The 11,252-nt window shown below is 40.6% G+C and overlaps 2 long non-coding RNA genes across 3 annotated transcripts in view; one reads left to right on the plus strand and one right to left on the minus strand.

Annotated features, from left to right (window-relative positions):
* Positions 1–3,024, plus strand: part of LOC149912898 (uncharacterized) — a 35,689-nt gene extending 32,665 nt beyond the window's left edge. For both annotated transcript variants that reach the window (XR_016461614.1, XR_016461613.1), the window contains 2 exons: positions 1,306–1,352; positions 2,937–3,024. This is a non-coding gene — a long non-coding RNA (uncharacterized LOC149912898). The remainder of the gene's footprint in view (positions 1–1,305; positions 1,353–2,936) is intronic.
* Positions 3,025–3,038: 14 nt separating this feature from the next.
* LOC149912899 (uncharacterized) lies at positions 3,039–6,789 on the minus strand. Its single transcript, XR_016461615.1, has 3 exons — positions 6,625–6,789; positions 5,968–6,036; positions 3,039–3,123 (listed from the first exon to the last, which is right to left on the minus strand). It is a non-coding gene; the product is annotated as an uncharacterized LOC149912899 (long non-coding RNA).
* Positions 6,790–11,252: the final 4,463 nt, after the last annotated feature.

The raw sequence follows: 11,252 nt of genomic DNA on the forward strand, positions 1-11,252 counted from the left end.
TAAGAACTCTTGTAATGCTGGAAATGAAGAATGGTTCCAGGGAAAATGTCTCTTGTATACTCTCAAGCATTTGGTGTGAAGGAGCAGCAACATTTGTGTTGACCTATCCCTTAATTGCACATGATAAGATCCTAAGAGCTCAGCTTCAGCACTGAATCTTGTAGTGGATAAATTTAATGTAGCTACAATCTCCAGTGCTGACAATGATTTAAGATAGACTAGGAATGGTGCTCTGACCTAGACATTTTTGGTGTATTCCAATAAAAAAATGGAGATAAAAAAATGGAATAGAACAATTAATCAGATTAGAAATGGTAGACTGACACTTGAATAATTTGATGTGGAAAAAGAAAGCCCGTATAAGTTTTTTCTGATCTTCCTTAAAAATATATATATATATATATATATATATATATATATATGTATGTATATTTTTAAATATATTTATTTCCTACATTCCAGTTTATTTTTCATTCAGTTCAGTTTGCTTCTGGTTCACTTAGTTTTGACATATGACTAAACAAAATTGCCAAGGGCACAAAGATGATGGATGATACAATGATGACAGACTTATTTTCATTCCAATTCTAAATTATTGTGAGTAGAACATTTTTCTTTCTAAGTTCAACTTAAAGCATGCATCAAAGTGCGAAAGTTCACCTGACGTGACTGCAAAGGAAGAAAAAGAAAGAGAAAGCTGGGCGGCAGTTTTGCAGACATATTAACTATATTTGGATTCTTCTTCTCTAGGAGTCACATCCCTCACAGCATTGCAAAGAGACACTGGTACCTTCTGGTGTGTTGAACAGCAATATTAATGAGCTCTTTCTCTTTTCTGGGTGGGAAGCAAAGAAAACCACAGCAGAAACATCACAGGTTTGAACCTGCTGTTCCAGTGGAGTGCAGAGTGTTGGAAATAAGTGGCATCAAAAAGCAGAGAGTGTACCCTAAAGGGATCAGCTGTTACTAGTGAATGGGAAGGAAAGGCTGAAGAAATTAAGTCCTCTTATTCCTACCATATGACTGGTAAAGAAAATTGGGTGTTTCCTTAGTTTGCGTGTTCTGCTTCTACTTGGTACAAAAGGAAGAACAAACCTTGCCAAATATGCTGTAGGAAACAAGTTATGCCACTTATCTCTTCCTTCACATCAGTTACCTACCACTACGAGGTCATGAAGAAGATATGGTTTCTCTGTTGGTCTCTATTGCTTTTCACTAATACAAACCTCTTTCCTTAAAACTGGCAATGGTAAATAGATTACTCCATTGGTTTTCTGAAGAAGTGTATTTTCTGTGTTCTTCTAGGACAACAAAGACAGGGAGGAATATTTTCATGATTGAGCAAAACCAGAGTAAGTTAAAAAGGAAGAATTTGCTGCAAATCTCTTGGAAATGAAAGCGTGCAAGGCAGATTTCAGATTTTTGTGTAGTGCATGATGGAACAGATTTTAGGAGCATGATTCTGGAACTCTACACAATGTTGTTTTGTTTTGTTTTATAAACAGCCTGACTTTAAGACAAAAGAGCAAGGTGCTCTCTGTGGCACCTTGCTTGCACATCAGTGTTTAAGAAATCCCTTGATATCCCATGAAATCCTGTGCAAGATGAAATGGATGAACCTTACTGGCAGCCTTTAACAGGTTTGGGCCCTTTACACCATCCCTAAATTTGGCATAAATGACTGATCATGTTGTTGGTGCAAGATAAGAAATTCTTTTCCACTATAGTCGGGCAGTTATCTGAGTAGCCAAAATCAGAAGTGAGATTGGAGACACATTAGGGGAAAGGAAGGATAATGAATTTGGTCTGTATATCAATCTTCAGGAATGGCTAAAGTTTGAGATGGTTTTAATTCTGTTTAGTTTGGTTTTATTTTATTTTAGCCTATTCAATTTTGTTTGTTTGTTTGTAAAAGAAAAAACATGCTTACTTTCATTAGGAAATCAGTGATCAAAGAAATCTGATTTATTTTTTAGCAGACAATTATTAATCTTTGACACAGATCATAGCAGCCACTTAGATGTGGATACTGCTATAGGGAAAGGTCTTATTGATATGTATCCAAGATTCGCAATGTTTAGACAAGATAAAAATACAAACCGAAGTGGGCATGAAAGTAAGAATTAAATAGCAGAAGTGCTTGAGTTCTGGTTAATGAATAGTGTAGAGCATCTAGGATTTTTACCTCTAAGGGATGAATAATCCAAAGGGCCATTTCTGTTGGTTTTGTGTGTGTTTGTTTTTAACTATATGTACTGCAATGGTAACATAATAGCAGAGGTAGATTTAAAAGCTGTTCAGGGACAACCAGACCTGCAATTTGGAGAAAAGTATGCATTTTTAGATCAGCTCTTACTTCTGTATTTCTCCAACAGCTGGTAAATCAGGCAGTACAATAATGCTGCAATTTCCAGACATATGCAGGTTGAAAAATGTATTTGTCAAGCAGGAATAAGGAACTGTTTCAAGATGGTCTGGCACTTCCAGAGTCTCTTTTCACTCAGCCCTCATGCTTCACAGCAGCAGTTCCATTCTTTCAGGCTTCAGACTGAAAACCACAGCCTTTGGGGAAATCTTTCATATATTGTTTCTAAAGCAGCCCAAGCAATCTGTTCCTACAGAGCTGCACAGTGATGTCTTGATTAACCCCTTACGGATATTTCAGGATAATAGTGTAAACTAAGAGGCAGAGTTGGAAGGTAGACTGTCAATCCGGTCTGATCTCAGTAGATCAGTTCTATATTACAGAAGCTAAGGTTAAAACACGCAATGTGATATAGTGTTAAAGATATCCAAGCTAGCTTTGAATGCATACTGAACAATATAAAGACATTAGTTGGTATCTAAGATATGCAAATTTGCACAGTGTAAACATGTCTTGAATTTCACAGAAGAAATATTGGTTTATGTAAACATTTCCCACATGTCCATCACAGTGTGACTTCTGACTCCTTTCTTGTGGACCTAATTGCTTTTTTGCTGAAGACATTCAGGAAGTTCCTTTGCTCAGCTCTTCCAGGAGATCTTTTCTTGCAGTGTCCTGAAACCAATTTCTTCCCTGAAAGAAGAGATGATCTTCAAAGTTGATTTTTACTTCAAGACCACGTTTCTTTATCTCTTGAGCTGTGTAGAATAAATGATGGTCACAAACTTCTCACTTAACAAGAAACTGGTTAAAGAATTTTTTTAGGAAGAAAAACATATGAAAAACAAAATCAGCACTTGAACAGGATGCCATCTGAAAGCAGTTTACATGATGCTATAAAGCACCAAGATTGCTGCTGCAGTTTGACGATGGGCACTAGTGTTTCAGATTCACATACTGCTCTTTGACTTCTTTATTTGTATCTAAAGGTTCTTTTCTGACACTGTATTCCAAAGTTGCTAAGAAGTTTGGTCATAGAATCACAGAATCATAGAATGGCCTGAGTTGAAAAGAACCACAATGATCATCTAGTTTCAAACCCCTGTCATAACAGGGTCGCCAACCAGCATACCAGGCTGCCCAGAGCCACATCCAGCCTGGCCTTGAATGCCTCCAGGGCATCCACAACCTCCTTGGGCAACCTGTTCCAGTGCGTCACCACCCTCTGTGTGAAAAACTTCCTCCTAACATCTAACCTAAACCTCCCCTGTCACAGTTTAAAGCCAATCCCCCATTGCCCTATCACTATTAGCCCATGCAAACAATTGTTCACCCTCTGGTTTATATGCTCTCTTCATTTATAAGCTCCCTTTGATTGATGAATTTGTGTCAGTGTCATCCCACATGACCACAAATACTAATTCTCAAAAGAGATACCTGAAAAAATGGGCCATGATGACTGTCATCATCTGCACTGAAAACTTCTACTTATCATTTAATAATTCTAGGTAGTAGTATAGCATTCATAGCTTATAATACAGACATGGCATCTTGTCTCAGTCCATTTTAAGACTCAGTAAGGTCTAGAACACATTTATCTAGCTGGATATGCTCTGAGCTGGGTATTTGACTGTGTGAACTCCAGAAGTTCCTTCCAATTTAAATTATTCTACTTTGCGGTATTCTCATTTTAATTCAGATGATCAACTAACAAAAATAACACTCTTCATCATATATTTTTCCACTAAGAACAAGCTGCTCTCTCCACTCTTACTGTCACAAACTTAGTCTGAGAATCAGAGATTAGTTTGGGATAGAAGGGACTTAGGAAGTCATATACTTTAGTTCCTGTTTGGAGAAGGATCAGCACAGAAAATTCACACTAAGTTCCCTGGGCATTTATCCACTCCTGTAAATCTTTAAGAGCAGAGAGTCTGAACCCCTCTGAGAAACTTGTTCCAAAGCTTAGTTATATTTATAGTGTGTTTTTGTAGGGTTTTTTTTTTTTTTTCCCCATCTGTTTACTTGGGATCTTACCCATTTTTACATGTTTACATTGTCGCTCTGCTACTTTGCCAGCACTGCTGCAAACAGCCCATCTCTGTAATCCTGATCACCTCTCCATAGGTACTTGGGTACTGTCAGGGGTTCTAAAGCCAGGTTGAAAGAGGCCAGGTCCCACTGCCTCTTCTCAGAAGGTGTGTGCTCCACCATGCTGTCATGGTTTAATTCTCTGAGCTACACTACTCAGTCAACACCATTCCTGTACTGAGAGACTGGAGTCTGAATATGCTAACAAAGTAGGGTTAAGGAAGTGCTGAGGAATGAGCTATGTTAAATCATGTGAGAGTCAGGTCATGATTCAAAGCATAGCTTCAGAAAAGGCCTTGTGGCCTTCTGTGGCAGAGTGGTTACTAAGGTGGATGAGCGAAAAGCAACCGATGTCATCTAACTGGATTTTTGTAAATCGTTTGACAAAGTCCCAAACAACATCCTTGCCTTTAAATTGAAGAGATACATATTTGAAGGGTGAACTACTTGGTGTTCAAGTAATAGGCTGGATAGCCACATTCAGGGAGTTGTGGTCAATGGCTCAATCTCCAGGCAGAGATCAACAATGTGGTCTTCCTCAAACATCTGTACTGGGACCAGTGCAGTTTAATATATTTACCGATTACACAGACAGTGGAATTGAATGCATCCTCAACAAGGTTGTGAATGACACGATTCTGTGGGGTGCAACTAACATACTAGAGGGAAAAGCTGACAGTATGTGCTTGCAGCCCAGAAGATCTACTGTATACTGGGCTGCATCAAAAGGGGGATGGCCAGAAGGGGGGGGGGTGATTGTTCCTTTCTGCTCTGCTCTTGTGAGACCTCACCTGTAGTACAATGTCCTCTGGGGCCCCCAGCACAAGAAGGATACAGAGCTGTAAGAGTGGGTTCAGAGGAGAGCCATGAGGATAATCAGAGGGCTAGAACACCTCTCCAGTGAAGAAAAGCTGAGGTAGCTGGTCTTGTTCAGTCTGGAAAAAAAATAGCTCTGGGGAGACCTCACTGTGGCCTTCCTGTACTTGAAGGGAGCTTATGAGAAAAATGGAGACTTTTTGCAAGAGTATGTGATGATAGGACAAGCAATAATGGTTTAAAGCTGAAATATTATTAGTTTAGATTAGATATTAGGAAGAAATTAGGAAGAAATTGTTCTCTGTGAGCGTGCTAATACAGTGGAACAGGTTGCCCAGAGAAATTTTGGATGTCAGCCTATTTATGACAGGGTCAAGCATTATTCACATTTGGTAAAGCCATGCTGACAGTTCCCATTGTGTTCCTGTTCTTTGCAAGTCCAGAAATACTTTCCAAGAGTGTTCACTTCATGATTTTACTACATGTTCACTTTATGATTCTGACTGGTCTGTACTTCCCTAAATGATTTTTTTTTTTTTTTAATTTCAGATGGTGTGACATTTGTCTTTCCACATTTGTGTCAGATTATTCTAAATCTCTGCAACTTTACAAAGACATTAGAGATTGTGACCTCTAAAGTCATTAGCCAGTTCTGTGCACTATCATATTCACCCCAGTAGGTCCCATGTACTTACAGAAGTGTGTGTTCCCAACTCCTATTTTATATTTCCTCCATTCATGTCAATTCTTCTCCTTGAACTCTTCTAGAAGAAAAAACAAAACAAAAAAATCCTAGGAGACGTTGCTACTGAGCTAAAAAGTTGTGTACTCTCTGTAGAAAGAATAAAACAAAATTGTACCTAAGTGCCCCTCTTACACAATAAATAATGTGTAGCCAAGACTGATCTTTAGATACCTGAGGGAAGCAAGCTAATGTATCATAGAGGGGCATCATTATTAAGTTATCTGTTGTACATCTTGTAGTCCTATGTACAATTTCTGCATGGGAAAAAAAAATGCACTATTAAACGATTAATAAAAACTTGATTTTCAGGAAAAAATAAAATTGGTATATATATGTTAGTATTTGAAGAACAAATGTTCTGCAAAATAATAATTGCAACATACTGGATATTATTTCCATTTTGCAAATATGCTGTGAAGTAATTTTACACTGTATTCATAATTGAGATTTACTATGCTATCTGGAGAATACAGAATTTTGAAACACTTCGGAAACTGAAGACTCCTTAAAAACCAGGACAGAAGAACAACTATATTAAATCACAGTAGGGGCCACTCAATCCTTCTTATTCTACTAGCACAAGCTTTAGGAAAAAATTATAACATACAGAAAACTTAAGAAGGGATGTAAGTGCTTGATTGCCGAGGATCGCTGCTTCGGAGCTGGTCCAGCCAGAAGCGCAGCGACTGATCGCGAGGTACAAGGGGTTTCGGTCGGTTCCCTCACTCAGGGATCCCCGAGAGAGCAGAGCAGCCGGGCAGCTCTCGGCCGGGCAGTTAGTTCTTGCGAGAGCGGCCGTCGCGGCGGCGGCGTTGCCAGGGCAGCGATTCCGCACCCACCCCCCTTGCCTTGAAAAAACGTCGGGGAGGAACGTCGCGTCGCTGCCCACCAGAGAAGGTGTGTGGGAAACACCTAGGCTTATTTGTCGAGGAGAATCCGTAAGCCACTCCTGCACGGGACTCCCCAGCAAGGACGGTTGTTATTGCCAGGATGAGTGATAAGTGCGGGGGCTCCTGTTAACGACCCGGCAACGGTGCGGGGGCAGTGCCAGCACTACCGGCAGCAGGGCGGGCCTGATCAGGCACACCCCGTTAAGGCTATCTAATAGTGAAAAATAACAGGAAGACTTTCTATAGGTACATTGGCCAGAAGTGACAGGCCAAAGCGAATGTACCTCCTTTGGTAAATGTAAAAGGAGAACTGGCTTCAGCGGACGGAGAGAAGGCTGAGGTACTGAATGAGTTCTTTGCCTCGGTCTTCACTGGCGGCCAGGACTCCAGTACTTCTCCCGTCCCTGAGCCCTGCATCCCTACACCTCTGGGTGGGGACTGGGGTGGTAAATCCCCCCCCGCTGTGAGGACAGAGCAGGTCCGAGACCACATCATGAGACCAAATGTGTACAAGTCTATGGGGCCGGATGGCGTGCATCCCAGGGTTCTGAAGGAGCTGGCTGAGGTGGTTGCTGAGCTGCTCTCCATCATATTTGAGAAGTCGTGGCTGTCAGGTGTGGTCCCGGATGACTGGAGGAAGGGTCATGTCACTCCCATTTACAAGAAAGGGAGCAAGGAGGACCCCGGGAACTACAGGCCGGTGAGTCTCACCTCTGTGCCTGGGAAGATTACGGAACAGATCCTCCTGGATGACATGCTTGATCACATGAGGAAAGGGCGTGTGATCCGTGACAGCCAGCACGGCTTCACCAGAGGAAGGTCATGCTTGACCAATCCGGTGGCCTTTTATGATGGAGTGACGGCATCGGTGGACAAGGGAAAGGCGACCGATGTCATTTACCTGGACTTGAGCAAGGCCTTTGACATGGTCCCCCACCACATCCTTATCTCCAAACTGGAGGGATGTGGATTTGATGGGTGGACCACTCGATGGATAAGGAACTGGTTGAAAGGCCGCAGACAGAGAGTGGTCATCAATGGCTCTATGTCCAGGTGGAGGCCGGTAACGAGCGGCGTCCCCCAGGGGTCTGTCTTGGGACTGGTGCTCTTTAACATCTTTATCAGTGGCATCGATGATGGAATCGAGTGCACCCTCAGCAAGTTTGCTGACGGCACCAAGCTGAGTGGTGCGGTCGACATGGTTGAAGGAAGAGATGCCATTCAGAGGGACCTCGAGAGGCTAGAAAGGTGGGCCCGGGTGAACCTGATGAGGTTCAACATGGCAAAGTGCAGAGTTTTGCACTTGGGCCGGAGGAATCCCAGGCATCCCTACAGACTGGAAGGAGCGGTCCTTGAGAGCAGCCCTGTGGAGAAGGACCTGGGGGTCTTGATAGATGAAAAACTTAACGTGAGCCAGCAGTGTGTCCTTGCGGCTCGGAAGGCAAATGGGATCCTGGGCTCCATCAAGAGAGTGTGGCCAGCAGGGACAGAGAGGTGATTGTTCCCCTCTACTTTGCTTTTGCGAGGCCCCATCTGGAGTACTGCGTCCAAGTGTGGAGCCCCCAGTACAAGAAAGACAGGGAGCTGTTGGAGAGGGTCCAGAGGAGGGCCACAAAGATGATCAGGGGACTGGAGCACCTCCCTTATGAGGACAGGCTGAAGGAGCTGGGCTTGTTCAGCCTGGAGAAAAGAAGGCTGCGGGGTGACCTCATTGCAGCCTTTCAGTACCTAAAGGGAGCCTACAAACAGGAGGGGAATCAACTCTTTGAAAGGGTGAGTGACAGCAGGACAAGGGGAAATGGTTTTAAGCTGAGGGAAGGGAGATTTAGGTTGGACGTCAGGGGGAAATTCTTTACGGAGAGAGTGGTGAGGTACTGGAACAGGCTGCCCAGGGAGGTTGTGGATGCTCCGTCCCTGGAGGTGTTCAAAGCCAGATTGGATGTGGCCCTGGGCAGTCTGGTCTAGCATTAGGTGGAATGGTGGTGGCCCTGCATGTGGCAGGGGGGTTGGAGATTCATGATCCTTGAGGTCCCTTCCAACCCTGGCAATTCTGTGATTCTGTGAAGTGATATAAGCTTTAAAAAAAATTAAAAATTAATATTCCTGGTGCTACATACAAGACAGGCTGGGAACTCTTGGGATAAAAAAAACAAAATCACATTGTTCTGTCATACTGATTAGCAATGCTTATGAAAATCAGCACAGAAGCAGGGAAAATGGTGACATTTGCATAGCCATATACCAAGTATATTAGGCTTATATCTTTAAAGCTGCTTAGAGGACTTGGGTACCAATTCTCAGTAAAATATAGGTCTAACAGTTAGGAATGAACAAATCCAGAGGGAAAAGAGCTGCTTCTACAGCTTCTAAGATTTTGAAAACACTAAAATGGAGAATATGGTCTAATTCTGAAAACACCTAAATAGGAGCATCTTTTCTCTTGTTAATAATCTCATTAACTCAGTGGGACTGTTGACATGAATATAATTACCTCATACATACATAAGCATTTTCAGGTTTCTGCATATCAGAGACAATACCTCTCAGAACAAAAAATTAGAGTTTTAATAATGAAATCTCATTACTTGCAAGTATCTCTTTACAAATGTTTGACAGTAAGCTTACTGGCAGAACAAATACTATGTCAATGAAATATTGCCTAGTTGTGCTTTGGAGATGATAAAGTACATGTTATAAATTAGGAGAAACAAATGAAACATTTTTTAAGCTAGGTGTCTAATACTTTGAACAGTTATGCAAGTACATTTTACACTTGGGATGTAATTCAATTTGATGAAAGTAGTGCTTTAAAATAAAATAATAGGAATCATTAGTAGGGAAAAATAAAATGATCTAGCAACAATGTAGTTTGGGAAACTTCCAAAAATAAAAAAATATATATATTATTTAAGATATTTCTTGCAAAACAATAACATAATCTGGGCACTCCAACAGCGAAGTATTTTTAGTCTTTTAAGAAAACAAAATTGCTCCAGGCAAAATGACAAGCTATATTTTCCAAATTCAGGTAGTAAAAGACATTTGGCATTATCCAAAATGCATAAAAATATTTTTTTTCAGTTGACCTGTTGTGATGATTTTAACCAGTTGAAAAGCAAGAAGACTCAATTTGAAGTTATAATTCCATGTAGCTTACGTTACATTTTAATCAGTGTTTTTGGAACTCAGATATGTACATGACTACCTACTGCGCAGTGGTGTTTTGTTCCATTAACAGAGAGCAGAAAGCATGCACTCTGAAATTAATATATTTACATTTCAAGAAAGAACAAAGAACTTTAGGAGTAACAGAACTGTGATGTGTTGTGAATGTCTGATTTATCTGAGTAAAAACGGAAGACTCAAAGAAACATCGGTTTCTGCTGACACTCAAACTGTGCAAGGGAACACTCAAATGCAGTGGAGTATTCAAAGTATTCAATCAGGATTTTAGAAGTTTGCAGATTATGAAGTTTAACAAAAAATAGCATTATGCCACTGAGCCTTATGTACACTAGAATTTCAGTGGAGATGGAGATACATGAGATTCTTCTAGATTTAAAAAAAAAAAAAAAAAAAAAGGACAAGTGCAATTTGAATCCTAACTTAAGTTTTCTGTTAATTAAAGTATATTTTTAAAAGATGTTTCAGTGACTTCTTATGCTGTGAGACTCTCAAAGGAGAAGCAGAGTTTTTTAATATTAAACTAATCGCCAACAAAATAACTATTCAGATACAATTCTCATTCATTTCAGTTTTTATTAAGTGCAGTGGATCAAATGGAAGGGTAGAAACATGTAGAACTCACAAAGAAAATGTGCTCAGCAGACACATAATTGTCCTTAGAGCAATCCTTGGCAACTGACAGTATATCAGGAGATACTCGGGGAGGTTAAAGCAAAGCAGTTTACATCAGAGCTGCCAGATCTTTAAGTAACTTCCCCTTCCTTTTTGCTATTATATGGAATGCTAGAGCTACCTGGAGCTTTTTCTTAGCAGGGGAGAAAGATGCAGGCATTCTATTCTCAACTATGCAAGAATGTGACTCCCTTGAACTATATGTTAAGTTTCTTTATCTACTGTCAGTGATATGATAAAAAGAAGAGCAATTACAGGGACATACTGGTGAATGCATAATCTAAACAGTAGAGTGAAAAAGGATTTAACATGTTAGAAATGACCTGAAGATAAAACAGAAGTTTGTCAATAGAACCTATTTAGAAAAGCATAGAGAGCATATATTTTAAAACCCTTACAAAGCCAGGAACAGAACAATGACCCAGTCACAGTTTCATTTACTGGAAAAAAAATAAAAAATAAAAATAAATCCAGAATTTGAATTAAT

The sequence above is a fragment of the Phasianus colchicus genome, chromosome Z (genome assembly GCF_987193195.1).
Source record: "Phasianus colchicus chromosome Z, bPhaCol1.hap1.1, whole genome shotgun sequence".
In the NCBI taxonomy this organism is placed as follows: Eukaryota; Metazoa; Chordata; class Aves; order Galliformes; family Phasianidae; genus Phasianus; species Phasianus colchicus.